This window comes from Marmota marmota, unplaced genomic scaffold (assembly GCF_001458135.2).
Source record: "Marmota marmota marmota unplaced genomic scaffold, marMar, whole genome shotgun sequence".
Lineage (NCBI taxonomy): Eukaryota > Metazoa > Chordata > Mammalia > Rodentia > Sciuridae > Marmota > Marmota marmota.
Window position 1 is genome coordinate 8,472,093 of NW_025999924.1, and position 17,721 is coordinate 8,489,813.

At 36.9% G+C, this 17,721-nt stretch overlaps 1 protein-coding gene and 1 long non-coding RNA gene across 2 annotated transcripts in view; both read left to right on the top strand.

Moving 5' to 3' along the window:
- Window positions 1–17,721, top strand: part of Arl15 (ADP ribosylation factor like GTPase 15) — a 393,453-nt gene that overhangs the window by 279,915 nt on the left and 95,817 nt on the right. The gene's annotated exons all lie outside the window — the stretch shown is intronic.
- LOC125615761 overlaps window positions 10,832–17,721 on the top strand; it is an 11,225-nt gene continuing 4,335 nt past the window's right edge. The window contains exon 1 of the long non-coding RNA XR_007346355.1: window positions 10,832–17,509. This is a non-coding gene — a long non-coding RNA (uncharacterized LOC125615761). The remainder of the gene's footprint in view (window positions 17,510–17,721) is intronic.

Genomic DNA, 17,721 nt, shown 5'->3' on the forward strand with positions numbered 1-17,721 from the left:
GGAGGGAGGGAGGGAGGCCTGGAGGGAGGAAAGGAAGGAAGGAAGAAAGAAGGAAGGAATCTCTGAGGAAAGTGGTGGCAATGGCAGTCGGCTACCAGGCAATATTTCGCTTATATCATTTTCTGCTTTTTCTTTCCATTTCTGTAAAGACTAAACATGTATCTTTTTAAATAGAGTAGCTCAAGCACATAAAGCATGTAAACTGTGAAATAGTAGTTATCTCTATATTTAAAATTTTTTAAAAAAATTAATAACATACCAAAAAATAAACTTTATCCTTCTGTTTCTTTTAAAATTTAAAGATAAAAATATTTCCTCTCAGGCCAGCATCCAATGTCATTTTGGAAGGGATGAAAATCCAATATGTGTTAGGGAGAAAAATCTATTGATAGACTTATTTGTGAATGATAGCTGTATTCCAATCTAGAAGGACAGTTATTTGCATTCCAGGATAGTAAAGAAGGGGACTGACTGAGTTTATCAAAACACCATTGATTATTCATTTTGAAAATACCAAGAGGATTACTGAAGTGCCTAAGATTGGAAAGAATCCAAAGTGGATCAGTATTTTTACAGAGGAGAATTTTGCCCTGGAAACCTAAAGTTTTGCTTCTTTTCCTGAAAAATCTACTTTTGAGAAATCAGTCTGAAAACACTAAGAACAAAATGAGATTAAATAAATCAAAAACAGCCCCATCTAAAAAAATCTCAGTTTCAGGGCCAGGGTGGTGGTGGCTCAATGGTAGAGTGCCTAGTATACGTAAGGCACTGGGTTTGATCCCTGGCACCACATAAAAATAAACAAATAAAAGTATGTGTCCATCTACAACTAAACAAAATCTTAAAAAAAAAAAAAAAAAAAAAACTCAGTTTCAGAAGGAGTAAAAATTTCATTTTTCTTAACTTTCAAATGGGTAAAACATTCAAAAGTACAAAATTCAAAAGGCAAAAAAAGGATGCACATTATGAAAAGGAAGTCTGTCCACCTCATACAGGACAGTGACAGCCCCATTTAAGTGCATGTAGACCAGAGAGATGCATGGAAATCAATATATTTTTCATTTTGCTCAAACAAGCCTGTTTTATTCCATTTTGCACAAAATATTAATTAAAATTGAAACAGTATGTTCTTGATCCCTGTTTTTCAAGCTGTTGGTTGCAGTATGATTTGGGAGTCATGTAAAGGCTTTGGTGGTTTTCATTTTGGAAAAAGCAACAAAACACTGAATTGAAAAGAAAAATGGAAAATGTGTTCCGGTAACAGAACACATTGTTTTGTAAAATATTTTTAGTTATACAAATGCATATATACACATATATTCACATGTACTGCATTTCAATAACATGAGTATTTCTAAGGGTGAATCATGGTCAAAAGGTTTAACATGCTTGGTTTTACTTGGCTTTCACCATTTCTGGAATGGCTGGCCATCCAGGTTCTTTGGAAAGCAAAATTATATGAAGATTCATATTCATAGGATACCTGTGAAATGTCATCTTAATTGTATACCAGAAGTAACTTGCTACAGTTCTGGAAGAAAACATATACTACTGACTACAAATATTGACTCCTGATAGTCAGTAGTGTATGTTTTCTTCCAGAACTATTAGTACTCAGTAGTTAAACTAAGACTATTGATGGCACTAGGCTGAATTCAGTCACATTTATATTTTAAGGAGCTAATCAATACTTGGGAGATGCAATCTAAAAGTATCAATGTTTTGTCTTTGTTCGTTTTTGTGGTACTGAGGACCCAACCCAGGACTTGTGCACGCTCAGCAAGAACTCTACCACAGAGCTTCATCCCCAAAGCATTTTTTGTCTTTATTTCATTTTGAGTCAGGGTCTCACTAAGTTCCCCAGGCTGTCCTCAAACTTGCAATCCTTTTACCTCAGAATGAAGTATTCTAAAAAATGGTATGACATAATATTAGGAAAAACATTATATATTCTACCATGAGAAGTACTCGGCAGAAAACAATCTGTAAAAACACTAGATCCTATGAACCATTTAGCTTCCTGAGTCTTTTGAGAACTAAAGAAGAGAATCAAAAGGCAAATATACTGGATAACAGAGAGCATGACTGTGGCATATATGTATATACATATATACACATATATATGAAAAGGCAAACATTAGAATTAAAAAATAGAGAACATTTGTTTTGCAAGATTATTTTGAAGATTATTAACAGAAAATATTATACACTAATGAGCAGATTATAGGTTCTCAATAAAATGTGATTTTTTTTTCTATGCGTGAACTCATTGAAACAAACTCAGGCATAACCCATCCCAAATACACACTTCACACAAAATTCACACATATGCACACACCCCTACACACAGAATATTAACCAACAAGAACATTAATTGAATGTTCTCTAAATATACTATTAAACCCTTCAAAATAATTCACCAGCAAGTGCAAATAACTCTTGACAAAGAGGCAGTGACTCAAAGTGTAGACTCTGGTCATCTCAACCCAACCAGCTGGACAAGTGTTTCAGCCTCACTGTCCTGAGTTTTCTCAGCTATAACATGGTGATAGTAATAGAATTACCTTATTGGGGTTTTCCTGTGCATGGATCTGAAATGAATAAATATATATAAAGTGCTGAAAATGCATTCTAGTGGTAGGCAGAGTTAGTTAGTTCTTGGTATCACTTGAGTGCCAGAGAAATGACATGAAAGTTGATTACTGAAAGAGGATTTTTCAACAAAGTGAGAAGGGAAAACTTTAGTAAGATTTAGTAAGAGCTAGAGAGAGACTAGCAGAAAAGACAAATGAGAGAGGTTTTCACATCTGTGTTACATTTTTTGTAGGTTCATTTTGCTATTCCCTTTTCACTTTTAGGTTGGGAAGTCTGTAGGCTTCTTGTACTTAAAGTTCTTGACTGAAATGTGCTTTTGTTTCTAACAATTTTTTTGTGTTTGTTTTTGGTTTTTGCTTTTAATGAAATACCTCCATTAGCTGCACTTATTTTGGTTTGTTTGCTTGTTTTTAAAGGAAGGGAACACAATAAAGATGTTTCTGAATTCTTAAAGTTTAATTCCAGGCCAAGACAATATATATGTTCTGACTGACATCCCAGCCTCTTTAGGTTTTAGAATACAAACATCACAGGTGAATTCTTTGGCAGCTTAAGCCTGTTTCCATAGCTCAGGCATTGTTTAGAGAAAAACAGTTTGATTTTGAAGGGAATTTTCAAAATTCTCCTGAAAGACCTTTAGCACAATTGTGTATCTTCAATATGTATATTTTTTTCATAATTCTTATATAAAATCCACATTTGTGAGAAATACCTGGCTAATAAATACAACCAGTTTGAGGCTATAACACATTGTAGTACCTATAGAATTCTCAGTTCACACATGGTTCTTGCTGGAATATGTAACAAAGATACAGCTGGGGTTGTGGCTCAGTGGTAGAGTACTTGTGTAGCATATGTGGGGCACTGGGTTCAATCCTCAGCACTACATAAAAAATAAATAAAATTATTGTATCCATCTACAACTTAAAAAGACTTCAGTTATGAATATACCATTTCCTCCCATGGTGCCTCATATAGTAGTTCTCCCCAACCCTCATTGCCATTTGTAGTTTAGCTTTTCAGTTTTAGTTACCAACCCATCGTCAATGATAGTACAAATACATTAAATGGAAAATTCCAGAAGTAAACAATTAATAAGTTCTGAATTGCATACCATTCAGAGTAGTGTGATGAAATCTTGTGTCATCCCCCTATATCCACCTGAGATATGATTCATCCCTTTATCCAGTGTATCCACACTTTATATGCTACCCACCTATTAGTCACTTAGTAGTCACCTCAGTTATCAGATTGACTTTTGCTTTATTGTGATATGACTGTGTTTGAGTTCAGGTAATCTTTGTTTTACTTAATAATGGCCCCAAAGCGCAAGAGTAGTGATGCTCACAACTGGGATATGCTAGAGAGAAGCTATAAAGTGCTTCCTTTAAAGGAGAAGGCAGAAGTTCTAAATAAGAAAAAACAATCATGTGCTGAAATTGCTATGATCTATGGTAAGAACAAATCTTCTATCCATGAAATTATAAAGAAAGAAATTCATGCTTATTTGCTGTCACACATCATACAGCAATAGTACATGTTAAGTGCTTAAATTATAGTTTATTAAATTATAGTTTGGTGCTATCCCTGGTTTCAAATATCTACCAGCAGTCTTGGAAGTATCTCCCATAGATAAGGGGGAGCATTTTGTTTGTAACTCCCAAACATAGTATTTTGTTCATTCCAAAATGAGCTAGTTCCCAGCCATGGTGACACATGTCTGTAACCCCAGGAGACTGAAATAGAAGGATTGCAAGTTCAAGGCCAGCCTAATAAATTGAGTTAGACCCTATTTCAAAATTAAAAAATAGGAAGGACTGGGGGATATAGCTCAATGATAGAGCACCCCTGAGTTCAATTTCTAGTACCAAAAGAAAAAAATAAAAGTTTTTTCATGAATTGCTTTCTGAGTTACCCTGGGAGCTAATTTTCCCATTCAAATGTGTTTTAAAACTCAACTGAGCATGGTGTTTCACACCTGTAATTGCAGTGACTCAGGAGGCTGAGGCTAGAAGGATCATGAGTACAAGGCCAGCCTTAGCAATTTAGCGAGACCCTCAGCAACTGAGCAAGACCCTGTCTCAAAATAAAAAAATAAAAAGGGCTGTGGATGAGACTCAGTGATAAAGTGTCCCTGGGTTCAATCCCCCAGTACTACTACTACTACTACTACTAATAATAATAATAATAATAATAATTAATTAATTAATTAAAAAGTAAATCAAACTCATGCCCTCTGCCAGAATGCTTTAGCTCCAAGCTCAGTGTATTTCCACATTTAACCTCCAGACTATCATTCCAAAAGCAGGGCATTTTCCATTGACTACTTAGTGCAAATCCTTTTTGCTCAATTTATAGTGGGACCAGGTATGTATTGACTATCTGACTTGCTTTGAGACCTCTCTTTGGGCTTTCTTACCCAACAGCATCTGACTGGTCAATAGAAACTGACAAAGATACCCAGAATCATTAGTAATGAGCATAATTAGAAATTCAGAAACATATATTCCAGGGCAGCAAGGAGAGACCTGCAAAGAAGAGCTTGTCAACTTTGTTGAAGAAATTTGCAAATATATGCATCTGTTAGCGATCAGTGTCCTGACTTAATAGGCAAGTTTAAAATTACTGATTACGCTGATGTGCTTCTGATTCCTTTTTGCAAAACAGATGAGTAGTTTTTATTCCAAAATTTGTTCCAAATCCTAGTTTTTGGCAGTGTGCTAGGTTTAGTCACAGTGTGAATAAAGTATGCTCTCCACTTCTTGATTACTCTGCCTAAAATATCTCAACACAGTGTACATTTGGTCCTTCTTAGATTATTACCACTAATGTTAAACATCAACAACTTCTTCTTTAAAGCTAACGAAAAAGTTGCAACTGAGACTCTCGTAAGCCTTATGACATTGCCCCTAACCCAAATGTACCTTGTCAGGCCCCCCTCCTCTGAATAATGAATACTCACACTGCTACTCTTTGTAGCTCACTTCCTTTGTTCCTCACGCATGGCCATTTGGTTTTGTGTCCTTTTATTAATATTTAGAAGACAACTGATGTCTCCCCTTCATCTTTGGATAAAGGACACCATTATTAAATTGGCTTTCTCTTTATTCCATGTGTGTCCTGGATCTCCCTCCCCTCTTAGTAGCCAAGGACACATTTCTGAGTTCTTCCTCTCCATGCTTGCCAAAATGGGGAAAAGAAAACTGTTGAACCTGGGTCTTGTGGGATACTTGACCAATTTAATTGATGTTTTTTATATAAGTGACATTTTAGCATCCTGTGACTATAACCAGTGAAACTTTGGAACATGTGAAGAGTTGTCTGCTCCTGATGGCATTTATCTTGGGTATAGTCATCTATAATAGACTTGAATCATAGGATATAAATTCTATCTTTGTAAAGAGGCTCCGATGGGCCAGCTTGAGAATCTAGCAGTGATACAAGGTGTAACAGTGTTGGGAATCTGAGATGGAAACTTGACCTCAGTTATTTGCCTCTGGATCGCCAGAGGCTGGTAGTTACATTTGCTCCTTCTGAGAGATAAGCATTTAGGGATGTTCCCTCAGCCATTTGTTGACTCAAATTAAGCATTGCATGAAGCAACATTCAACCCTTAGGAAAAGTCTGTTGCCATGTCTTGGAATCTAAGATGCTGGAACAGTAAACTTTCAAAAAAATGCTTTGATGCTCAGATTTAACAAAAAGTTAAAAGGAAATAAAGCCCTTAAAAACAAACCTAATACCCTGCCACTTATTATTGTTTTATTAATATGAAGTGGGTTGTTTTTTTATATAAGGAAGAAGCCACTATTTTTACAGTCTTCCACAGAAACAGGAGATTGGTACTTCATAGAGTTCTTGGAATCAGATAGGTTTTTATAATTTAGAAAAAAAAAAAAAAGTTGTGGTCATCATGGAACTGTTAACAGTTATCTAACTGGAACAGTATATCGTTTAACTTTATGGATGTTTATCAAGTATCTTCTGTGTTCTTAGCACTGTATTAGGCACCTGGGTATAGAGAGCTTGTTTATAGAGATGAAAAAGATAGTGGCCCTCCCCTCAAAAGTAAATGTAATACGAGGAAAGGGGAAAAGTGGGAGAAGAGTAGAGAGACAAGTACCCAAACACACAAAACCTATTGGGGTGGAAGGGGCCAACAGGACTCATTATATAATTTACAGGGCCTAGAACAAAACAGAAATCCCATTGTTCAAAAAGTAGGCCAAAAGTTCTATTAAAAGCCCTAAAATATAAAGCTTTTTTCTCTCTCTCTCTTTCTCTTCTGCTCGTGCACAGACTCCCTTGTTCCATCAGACTTCACTTATAAAACACAAGTTGAAAGATAAAATTACTAAAAATTTCAAGGCTGGGAGTGCAGCTCAGTGGTAGAGCATGTGCAAGATCCTGGGTTCAATCCCTAGTACCAACAAGAATGTAAAAAAATGTCAAGATAGTGACAGTGGTGGACACATGAAGCCAACTCTGGATATAGATACAATTACTGTGAAATCTAATGACAGCCTGAATCCCTTTTTCAGGAAAGGATTTAAATAGAGAAATTTGAATATGTTTGCACAAATCAAGACAGATTTTTTTTTTTTTCCCGTACTGAGGATTGAACCCAGAGGTGCTTTGCCACTGAGCTGCATCCCAACCTTTATATTTTTTTTATTTTGAGACAGAGTCTCACTAATTTGCATAGGGCCTTGCCAACTTGCTGAGGCTGGACTTAAAACTTGTGATCATCTTCACTCAGCCTCCCCAACCACTAGGATTACAAACGCGTACCGCCACGCCCAGAAAAACAGAAATAGTTTTGGTAGATACATATTTTTTAGTTGTTTGAGTTTTGTTGTTGAGAATTAGGGTTTTTTCCTACGTGGTAGGAGAAGGAATAGGGTATTAAGACTTAGAGGAGGTAGCAGACTTGGGGAAATAGTGATTATAGCATGTACTCCAGAGATAGGCTGAATAATATATTAAAACTTTAGCTGCAGAACTTGCCATCCAGGATCTTTATACACAAAAATATGGGCTGCCATTCTCAGGAGGCTTTTTTCTAATGGATTAATATATTTTTAAAATGGAAAATGTGTTGTCTTTCTTTTTGCTTTAGAGGAGCCCTAAGGAGAGGGAAAAAATTGCCAACCAGACACCAGTATGTCTCTGTCCCATGCAGGGTTTAGGCTGTGGAGGCATCCAGGTACTGGCAACAGCATCTTGCCATCTACTTTTTGCTGTAAAAGCTCTTAGTCAGCTTTTAGCCACTCTAACAAATACCTGAGATAATCAATTTATATAGAGAGAAGGTTGATCTCGGGGCTCATGATTTTAGTTTCCAGGCAGCACTTCACAGCCAGAGTGTGTGGTGAGGCAAAACCATTCACTCTATGACCAGAAAAGGAGAGAAAGAGAAGGAAGCCAGGGTCCCATAGTCCCTTCAAGGGCATGCCCCAGTGACCTACTCTAGGCCCCACCTCTTAAAAGTTCCACCACCTCCAAGTAGTGACTAAGCCTTGAGCACATGGACCTTTAGGGAACATTCCTGATTCAAACTGTAGTAACCTTGCTGCTATCACTTCTCTGAAACTCTTTCACTTTCTATGTAATATAAAAATGATCACTGAGCATGCCTCATGGAACTACAAGGAGTTAATGTAATGTATACATATGAAGCATCCCTTTAATGTCATTGTGTTAAGTCAACTCATTCTTCCATTTGGAGTTTATTCTCTCTCCTCCTACTCATGTCTGTACTTTCTGACATGATATCTCTCTTGGTTGGTATTGTCCTGGTCCCTGACAACAAACCCATCCACATGTCTCTCTCCTTTCAGAGCATGACCAGGTACCAGGCTTTTTTATTTTGTAACTGCTACATCTGGTACTGTGCCTGGAACACAGACAGTTCAATAAAGGAGCAGGTGATTAACTCAGCAGGTTAATTTTGAGCAGCTTCTCTCTTTACTTCCCAGTTTCTCAAGTTTAGTTGATTTCAAATTCAAGACTTTTCATGCCCTTGTCTCTTAAGTACACTTTCTACTTCTGTTCTTTTGCATCTCTAACCTGTCATTTATAGTTCTGCCAGGGTCGTCCCCTGAAACACAGAAGTCCCTTTCAAGATAGAGCCGTGTCTCACTCATCTTTTCATAACCCGAGTGCTGAACCCCAGGACCTTGTGTACAGTAGCCACTTAAAGGTATATTAAACTTAGTAGAAGCAGAGCTAGGAAGGAAGGAAAGAGATGTGAGGGGTGACAGATGGAAAGGAGGATTAGAAGGATAAAAGGAGCGCTGTGAAGGGCCGAGGGCAGCCGCCTGTCTATAAACACTCCATTAGTCCTAGCGTTAGACTGCATGAAAGCTTGAGTTTTTGCTGATGTCCCTGGACACTTTTCCTCCTTTGGAAAAGAGAAATACATTATTCAGGAGATGAACAAAGCAGAGGGAAAGTAGGCTGTGTCCTTCCTCACAAATGTCTAACAAAGTCTTGTTCATCCAACACAAAATTTTGGAGTAAGAAAATGCTTCAGTGAAGCCCTCTGTGGACGAGGAGACCAAGGCACTGGGAGGTTAGGTGGCTTAGCTAGCTCCAGGAAAACCAGCAGCAAAACTCGAGGCTCCTCATTTCTCTTCCAGTACGTCCATCAGTAAACCACGTTTTCTCTTTTCCAAGTCAGGTCAGTATCTAAGGTAAGGGATTACAGTTACTAAGATACTAGGCTTTTTTTTTAATATTTATTTTTTAGTTGGACACAATATCTTTATTCATTTTATTTTTATGTGGTGCTGAGGATCTAACCCAGGGCGAGCGCTCTACTGCTGAGCCACAACCCCAGCCCCAATTCTAGGATTTTTAAAGACCTTTGCTAATTGTAAATTTTTATAAGATTCACTTGAGGCTCTCTCTAAAGGACTCTGCATGGTTTGAAGTGATTCCTGGTTTTCCATTTCTCTTTTTAAGCAGAGATTTCCATACCACCATCCCCTTTTTGTTTTCTTGTTAAAATAAAATCATACATAACAAAATCAGAGATACAGATAAAGGTGGAATTGCTGTGGTTAAATTGGAGGTGAGGAGTAAGTCCTGTCTGCAGCTCCTCCCATCAACCTTCCTTCTATTACTTGATGGCTGTTGAGGAATCTGAGGAGCCACTCCCAGAGCACTTTTGAACCATTTTGATTAGATGATCTCCAAGGCCCACTCCATGTCTCACAGACCCCCGTGCTGGAATTATGTCTTCTGTTACCATTTGGGTCTTTATGGGAAATCTTCAGGAGGTCTTATCTGCCCATCACCAGTGGAAGGGGTGTTGTAACGTTGGGTATGATAACAAGTGCGTCATCTGTTGTGATACTCAGGTTTCTTCAACCACAGTCTCCCCAAATGACAGATCAATCCTGGGAGACACTCTTCTCCAATCTTACTTCCTCTGCCCATCTACCCCAGATGGGGGCAGGGCTTTTCTTGAAAAAGCATGAGAGAGCCATCTTCTTGCTCTGTTCCCCCAGGTGGACTTGGACTCCTGGATCAGCATCTGCAGATCCTCCTGAAGGAGCTGGTGTGAATCTTTGATAATGCGTGAGCCGCTCAGAGAAAACCTTTTACAAATGAGATGAAAGATGAGCAAATAAGATTATCTATAATTAAAGAGCCCCTTCCTCCCCACAACTTTTTAAACCACATAACCAAGTTTTAGAAGACTTCACCAATATCTTGTTTATGTTTCTTTCTTTTCTTTTTGGTAGCTAGAGGATATTTCAGCCAGTGGTTTCCAAATGGAGAAAGTATTGTTCTGGCTTAGGGGACTTTTAGAAATATATGGGATTTGTTTTGATTATCACTGGGGAGCACTGTTAGCATTTTGTGGGTAGGGACCAAGAATGTCAAAATAAGGCCAGCCCTGCAAAAGGGAAGAACTAACCTATCCCCAGTGCTACTGGCATCCAAATTGAGAAACAGAGCATTTTGACAAAAATGCCCTACTCTGTTGCCATCTTTACTTCACTGGTAAACTATGATTCTCTACTATTAAAGACAGGTGATCTGTAGCTGTTCTGCTAATTTGGACATTATCAGTGCAACTGTTTTTCTGACATCAGAAAATATGAGTAATGTGGCATAAGGTTTAAAAAAAAAAATATATATATATATACATATATATATATATATATATATGTATATATGTGTATATATATATATATATGTATATTTAGTTTTAGATGGACACAATATCTTTGTTTATTTGTTTTTATGTGGTGCTGAGGATTGAAACCAGGGCCTCACACATATGAGACAGGCGCTCTACAACTGAGTCACAACCCCAGCACCAGTATAAGGGTTTTAAAACAAATGTTTCTACATTTTATACATAGGAAATATAATAGTCGTTTTTAAGATCATTTTTTGTAGAACCCTAATGTACACAGATGTTTTTAAATACTATTTGAATTAAATGAAACTCACATTTTTCATTTTTATAATACTCTCCTTTACTAAAAAGAATGGCTCAGTGCCTATGAAAAAATAAAGTGTTAAAGTGTGTGTGTGTGTGTGTTTCATTTAAATAGCTCTAATATTGTCAGTATAAGACCAGTTAAATAAAAAAATTCTAGAAAAAGTTTACAACCAGGCAACCGGTAGATGGTCTGCGTTTAAACTTGAGTCACAGGTTTTAAATGAATCTTCACTGTTGGTGGTCTCAGCAAAGTCACTTCAGACAGGGCAGAAGTGGGAGTTTGGGGGGAAAGAAAATTCATTTTCATTCTCCTCATGTTGAATGTACATTTTCAAGGTTCCAGTTTAAATGTGTCTAAGATAATTGGAACCCCTAGGAGGCACTTTGCTAAGCAGCTAATTCAGCCCATCCTCCCCAGAGAGGATAATTGTTGTTAAAAAACAAAAAAGTAAAATGTGTTGTTTTCTCATGTAATTATGTAACTGACATCTTTATATAATAATACATTTGGGTGGTCTGTCCCTGAAACACTTGGTTTGTTAGGAAACATTACCATTTCCACAAGTAATCACTTACTCCTAAATATTATGAAAGAATTTGGTATTGTTACATTGCATCACTGCATTAGTCAGAAGCTAAACTTTCTAAATGAGTTTGGCACTGGAAAAGGCTTCTAGGTTTTTTTGCTATTTTTCTTTCTTAAATGTCATTATATGAGCTAAAATATTCCTGAGATGGAATACTATATGACAGGATGTTAAAAAGTAACAAAATACAAATCTGTTGAAGAAAAGAGTGGGGGCCCCCTAGGCTGCTGTCTTTTCAGTGGTTACATGGTGACATCCTTATCAATGTGGTGATTTGTCTTTTTCAGCTCATTTCATTTACCCCGGCTGGATTGGGTTAGGACTTAGAAGCCTCCTTACTGCCGTGAACCACAAATATCTTGACAGTGGACACACTGCCATTAGAATTGAGTTCATTTTAATCCATGTTGGTAATATGGTTCTTTGCCTTGCTGATTAAAAATGCCACACTGAACAATACTGTGTGCAGTTTTCCCCTCTAGTTCTCTCTTCCAGGACTGCAGACTGCCTTGGTCCTGAGGAGACACCCATCACTAATCCTGGATTCAGCCAGGACCTGGGTTGAACTAATCAGGGTGGCTGATTATTCTACCCCAGGGTATTCTGTTAAATTACTATTGCCTAAAATTGTGTGGGAGGCTTTTGCAAAGTAGCAGAGGAGAAAGTAAGAGCACAGGCAGATGAAACTTGGAGGAAAAAGGAGAACCCCAGGGCAAAAGCAATGTGTAGTGAACATGCAGAGAGTTGAAATAGGGAGGTAACAGTTTGATGTAAGGCGGGAGTTTAATTTCCCAGGTAGAAAAAGGAAATTGTTCAATTATAGCAAAACGAGAATTATATGGTTTATCCTCAGCATCAAATGGAAATAAATAGCTGAAGGTATAGCTTTAGCTGGGACTATAGTCAATGGTAGAGCAATTGCCTAGCATGTGCAAGACCCTGAATTCAATCCCCAGTATGCGGGGGAGAAGGGTGTTGATTTCAGGCTGGGGAGGGGGGTAGCTCAGTGGTACAGCACTTTCCTGGAAGGTGTGAAATCCCAGGTTCAAAACTAGCAACATTAAAAAAAAAAAAAATGGAAATACACTGTATGCAAAGCAAGGAAAAGGGTCAGTATTTTGGATCCAGAGAAAAAGACTATCATTCTATCATTCTGTCATTCTATCAATAACAAACTTCACCTGTGCTTACTACAAAAAAAAAGGGGAGTTTCAACTTTAATGGAAGATTTCTACTTATTATCATCCTGAATTAATGAATTAATGCTTTTAATATTTTTTTTCACAAAGCTGTTGCCACATTTTTAACTTTTTCATGCGAGGTACAAATGCCTTTCAGCCCTTATACCCAAATAAATAATATCTTACATATTAGAAATGGGTGGGTACCCATAATAGTAGTTTCAGTGACATTGTTGGATTAGATTATATTACAACATAAAATGTCTCATGAGAACTTTTCTAGCATTAAACTAAAAGATATCACATGTCATATATAAATTCATGGAAAAATGTAATGGTATATTGTTTTTAAATGCATGTAGGTAGATATTTCCATAAAAATATTGTGCTTAAAATGGTGACCTATATGTGGGATGGCAGAGTCTTTATCTGGGAATCAGAAATGAAGTATATATTTCATGTCTTTGCCTGTGTATGTGTACTAAAAAAGTATTGAAATCTTAACATGGTTTTATCATTCAGAAAAATGGATGTCTTCCTCTTGACACTAAACTTGTAGTTCCCAAACTTTGTGCCATGGCACCCCAAGGTACCATACTTATTTCACAGAAGATATTTTTAAATTTTAGAGAAAAACAACAATATTTGATACTTCATTCAGTGAACTACTAGCTTGTAGTAGTTTACAGTTTCAACATTAGATGGCGCTACATTCCTTTTGCTTATGTCATATCTTTCTAAAGTTGGGTTTGGGGAAATTAATATGATAAAAAGCAAGTACAATATGGTAATTAATGTGGAATAAAAAGTTAAAATGGCAGTATCCATTCTGAGTTTAGGATTTAAGAAGTTTTACAGTTCCTTGTAGGTATACACATTTTTTAGTAAATAACTGTGGTTAAGAATATCATAAAAATTTACTTTTTCTTCCTTTTAATTTATGAGTATTATTTTTTCAAACTGCTACTAAGTTGTTAGGACAGCTACTTAGTAGTTGTTTGAACCTAACTACTTAATAAATGAACTCTTAGGTATTTCTTTTGGCCAGGAGGCACCATGAAAAAAGTACCAAGACACTAACAGATTCATGAATCAAGAAAGTTTGGGAATGTCTACTCAACATTACTCAGTCTCTTGGAGTTAAGGCAAATATGTCTGAAGCAGATTTTCTACACTGAAGCATAAGTTCCCGATTCTGTTCTGTCAGTCCTAGTCTGACCGGGGTGAGCTTCAAAGCCAGATATTTAAACCCATCCTTCAAAATAGGGACCATATGCCCCAGGTCCTTAATCTTGTGCTCAGACCTGATAGGACATATATTCCATACCACATTGAATTGATGAGTTCCTAAAATTTGAAAGTAAAATAGATTTCCAGCAAATCAGTTATACCATTGGTTGTTTTTTGTGTGTTTGTTTTTGTTTTTTTCAAAAATGGAGGTATACCCGTGGGGTAGGGGTAGTTAGAAGAATTAGTCACAGAATATATTAAAAGTTACACATTTTTTTGTTTTTAGAAAAGGAAATATTTCAAAGTCAAATATTAAAAGACAAAAAAAAAGTTTTCTTAAAAGTTATTCAGCATAAGCCACAAAAAAACAAGCACGTAATTACAAAACAAAGCCCCCCAAAATTAATGCAGCAAATAATTTGGAGGAGCTTTTTCAATTTATAAATAATTATTCAAAATGCAAAAATCCTCATCACAGTGTTCCCTGTGATATGAGCCTCTTTGGGGCATTTGAAATATGATTCAATTTTTTAAATTTCTATTTGTGCCCAGTCTTTTTCAGAAACAAAACTTTGGTTTTAAACAAGGTGCATCTGTTTCCAGAAAGTGCTTTCCCATGGAGCTCTGTGTGGAAGGCCTGTATTGCATCTGGAGATCTCACTCGGCTCAAATCAAAATTCCCTTTGAATACACCAAGCTTAGGAGCTAAACTGCCTTGGCTGTGTGCTCATGTTTGATCCTGTTGGGAATGAGGCTAATTGTTTAAGAATTTACATCCTGGTAAGGCCGTTAGCACTTTAAATTGATTTGGTATTTTTAAAAACGTATTTAAAACTTATTTATACTGAGGAGCTTGACTTTTCCTGAGCCAAAAACATTTGTATTTCCAGATTTCACCTGGCTAATCGTCTGCACAGAAAACCCATCCTGGGATCATCTTTTACATAACATTTGGAAGGAGTTTCACGGATTTTTTTTTCCTGGGATTCATCTGTATCTGTACTTTTTAAAAAATCTTTTCTTGCCTCCCAGCATGCTAATTATTGTCCTGTACTTAATCTAGTCTTACAAAACGAAGTGCCCTTAAAATGTTTACATTCAAAGTACCTTCTGCACAAGCATATCAAAGTTCTTTATAAACATTAATTAATTTGAACTATTCTGTGGAAGAAGTTCCCTCATTTTTCCTTCTCACAATAATGCTTTTGATCCTTTGGTAATGTGTACTTACCTCTTCCTACAGAGACAAGTTTTTGTTGGTTTCCTAAGAGCAGAGAATCAATCTTTGCACAACTTTGTAAGCTTCACATTTCTTCCTTTCAAGCTCTGTAAATAGAAGGGGATACACATGCATGCATATACCGCCTTCAACACACACACACACACACACACACACTCTCACACACACATAAACGCATAGTTTCACTGAGTAGGTGATCTCAATACCCTAGAAGTCTTTTTTAATGCTTAGGGTGAACATTGACTCACATTCTAAGAGGAATCCAAGATGAAACTTTTTTTGTAAAGTAAAGAAGTTTTTTTAGCATTCTGAAAAATTGCCATTTTATTAGTTGCAAGATAACTGTACATAGACTTGGCAGTAGGTACTTTTAACACACAATCACAAAATCACATATGAGTGTTTCCTTAATTGAGTATGTATTATGTGCCAGATAATTTCTAAACATTATTTCTTACTCTTCATTAATTAATTGTTTTCTCCAACTTATAGGGGAGGAAAAAAATGAGACCCAGGGATACAAAGTTCTTTGCCAGGTGGGTGGTAGAACTAGAATTCCAGCCCAGGTCTGGCTGACTGCATAGTTCAGACTCTTTCAATTAGTCATTCTCTTCCTCCAATCCTCTTAGTTCCTCAAAGGCCTTTTAAAGGTCCATCAGCCTTGTAGATAAGCAAACTTAAACTAAAACTGTCCAAGGTCACCTCACATTCAGTTCTTGATGCCTTTCAATAACTTTGAACACGTGCAGTAAATGTCCCATATTTAGCTGATCAGTCTTCCAAAAATTCACCCCTCCTCCCCAAGTTTGAGATGCCGGGCATACTTGGTAGTGTTTCTGGAATTCTAGGGAACCCATCTCTCTATGAGCACCTCAGACTTGCACTGTGGTTCATTCTCATCCTCTTTCTCCTTAAAGACTTACCTTTGTATACTGACTTTTACTTTTCAGGTTCCTGCTACAATCTTTCATTCAAATACAGAAAGACAGATAACATGCTCATATTAAGCACACAAAATGTGACTATTAGTAAATTAAAGACCTTGGTTCAATAATGAGTGTAAGTGTTCCTCAAACAAATATTAGTCAGCTTGTTCCTTTTTCTCCTATCCCAGGTGATGTGTGTTCCTTATCTATTGAGGTTCTTCTAAGAACCTTAACTGGTGACTATTATGTCTACTTCTATGGTTGAAAAAAACTTAGGCTCAGAGAATCTAATTTATGAAATGACCCCAAACTCTCTTCTACATAAAAGAAAACTTGACTTTCTGTGAGCCTCCTTTCTTCAAATAGTACTTATCCACAAAATCTATCTCTCTCCTTTTCATTCTCTTTAAACATGAGATATCCAAGAACTAAGGTAGGCATGGATTCTTAAAAAGATGAGGGAAGGAAGTCTGGGGCTGGGTGTCCTCTTGAAAGCTTAAAACCTTGGGTTTGGGAAGGAAGATGGGGCACAGGGGGCTCACATGCTCACATGCACATGCCTTTTCCTCAGATTAGATGGAAGGGAGAAGCTGGATCTAGATAATGAGAAGACAGGGCTACAGGAGCTCACACCAGATGGATCTAATTAAAAATTTGTCAGCCTTGCCGTATAATTCTGGAAGCAGTTCATTGTCCATTTCTGCATGTACAATTTTTATGAATATTTTCTAGGGTATTTCATTGTTGATCTATTGACCTACCTTCTAGGAAAATAGTGATCTTTTAAATTTGTATCATGGACCATATCCTGAGATTATATTGTATTCCTGCTTAGGTGCCTTGGAGCTCTTCCCACTGCCCTTGGGATGACCACTGGCTTCCTTTTGGCCGTCTCCAGTGCCCATTCTTGCGTCACATCCTTAGTCTCTCTGTCATTGAAGCTTTGGCCAGTCCAGTTCTTTTACTGACTTACATTGTATCACTCTACCATCCCTACCCCTTCTAATCCCTTCTTTGTCTAATCTGATTTTCTTTCTATTTTCTCCCTCTTGCAATGAACATCCCCCTGTCTTCAGTATGAGAGATGTCCAAGCTATGAGCACAAGTTTTCTTACTTTTTTTCCTCGTAACACTTAGAAATTCATTCCACTTTGATGGGCAAAGGTTATTGTTCCTGTGTTTTTAATTTTAATCAATATTTTCATCCCTGGCCTCCCATAGTACTCCAAATATGTGTAGCCCTCTATAGCACAGCGCTTTTCAAGTTTGATGAGTATATGAATCACTAGGTGATCTTCTTTTTTTTTTGTTTTTTTTAATTTTTTTTTTATTTTTTATTGTGGGTTGTTCAAAACATTACAAATTTCTTGACATATCATATTCCACACTTTGATTCAAGTGGGTTATGAACTCCCACCTTCACCCCATACACAGATTGCAGAATCACATCAGTTACACATCCATTGATTTACATATTGCCATACTAGTGTCTGTTGTGCTC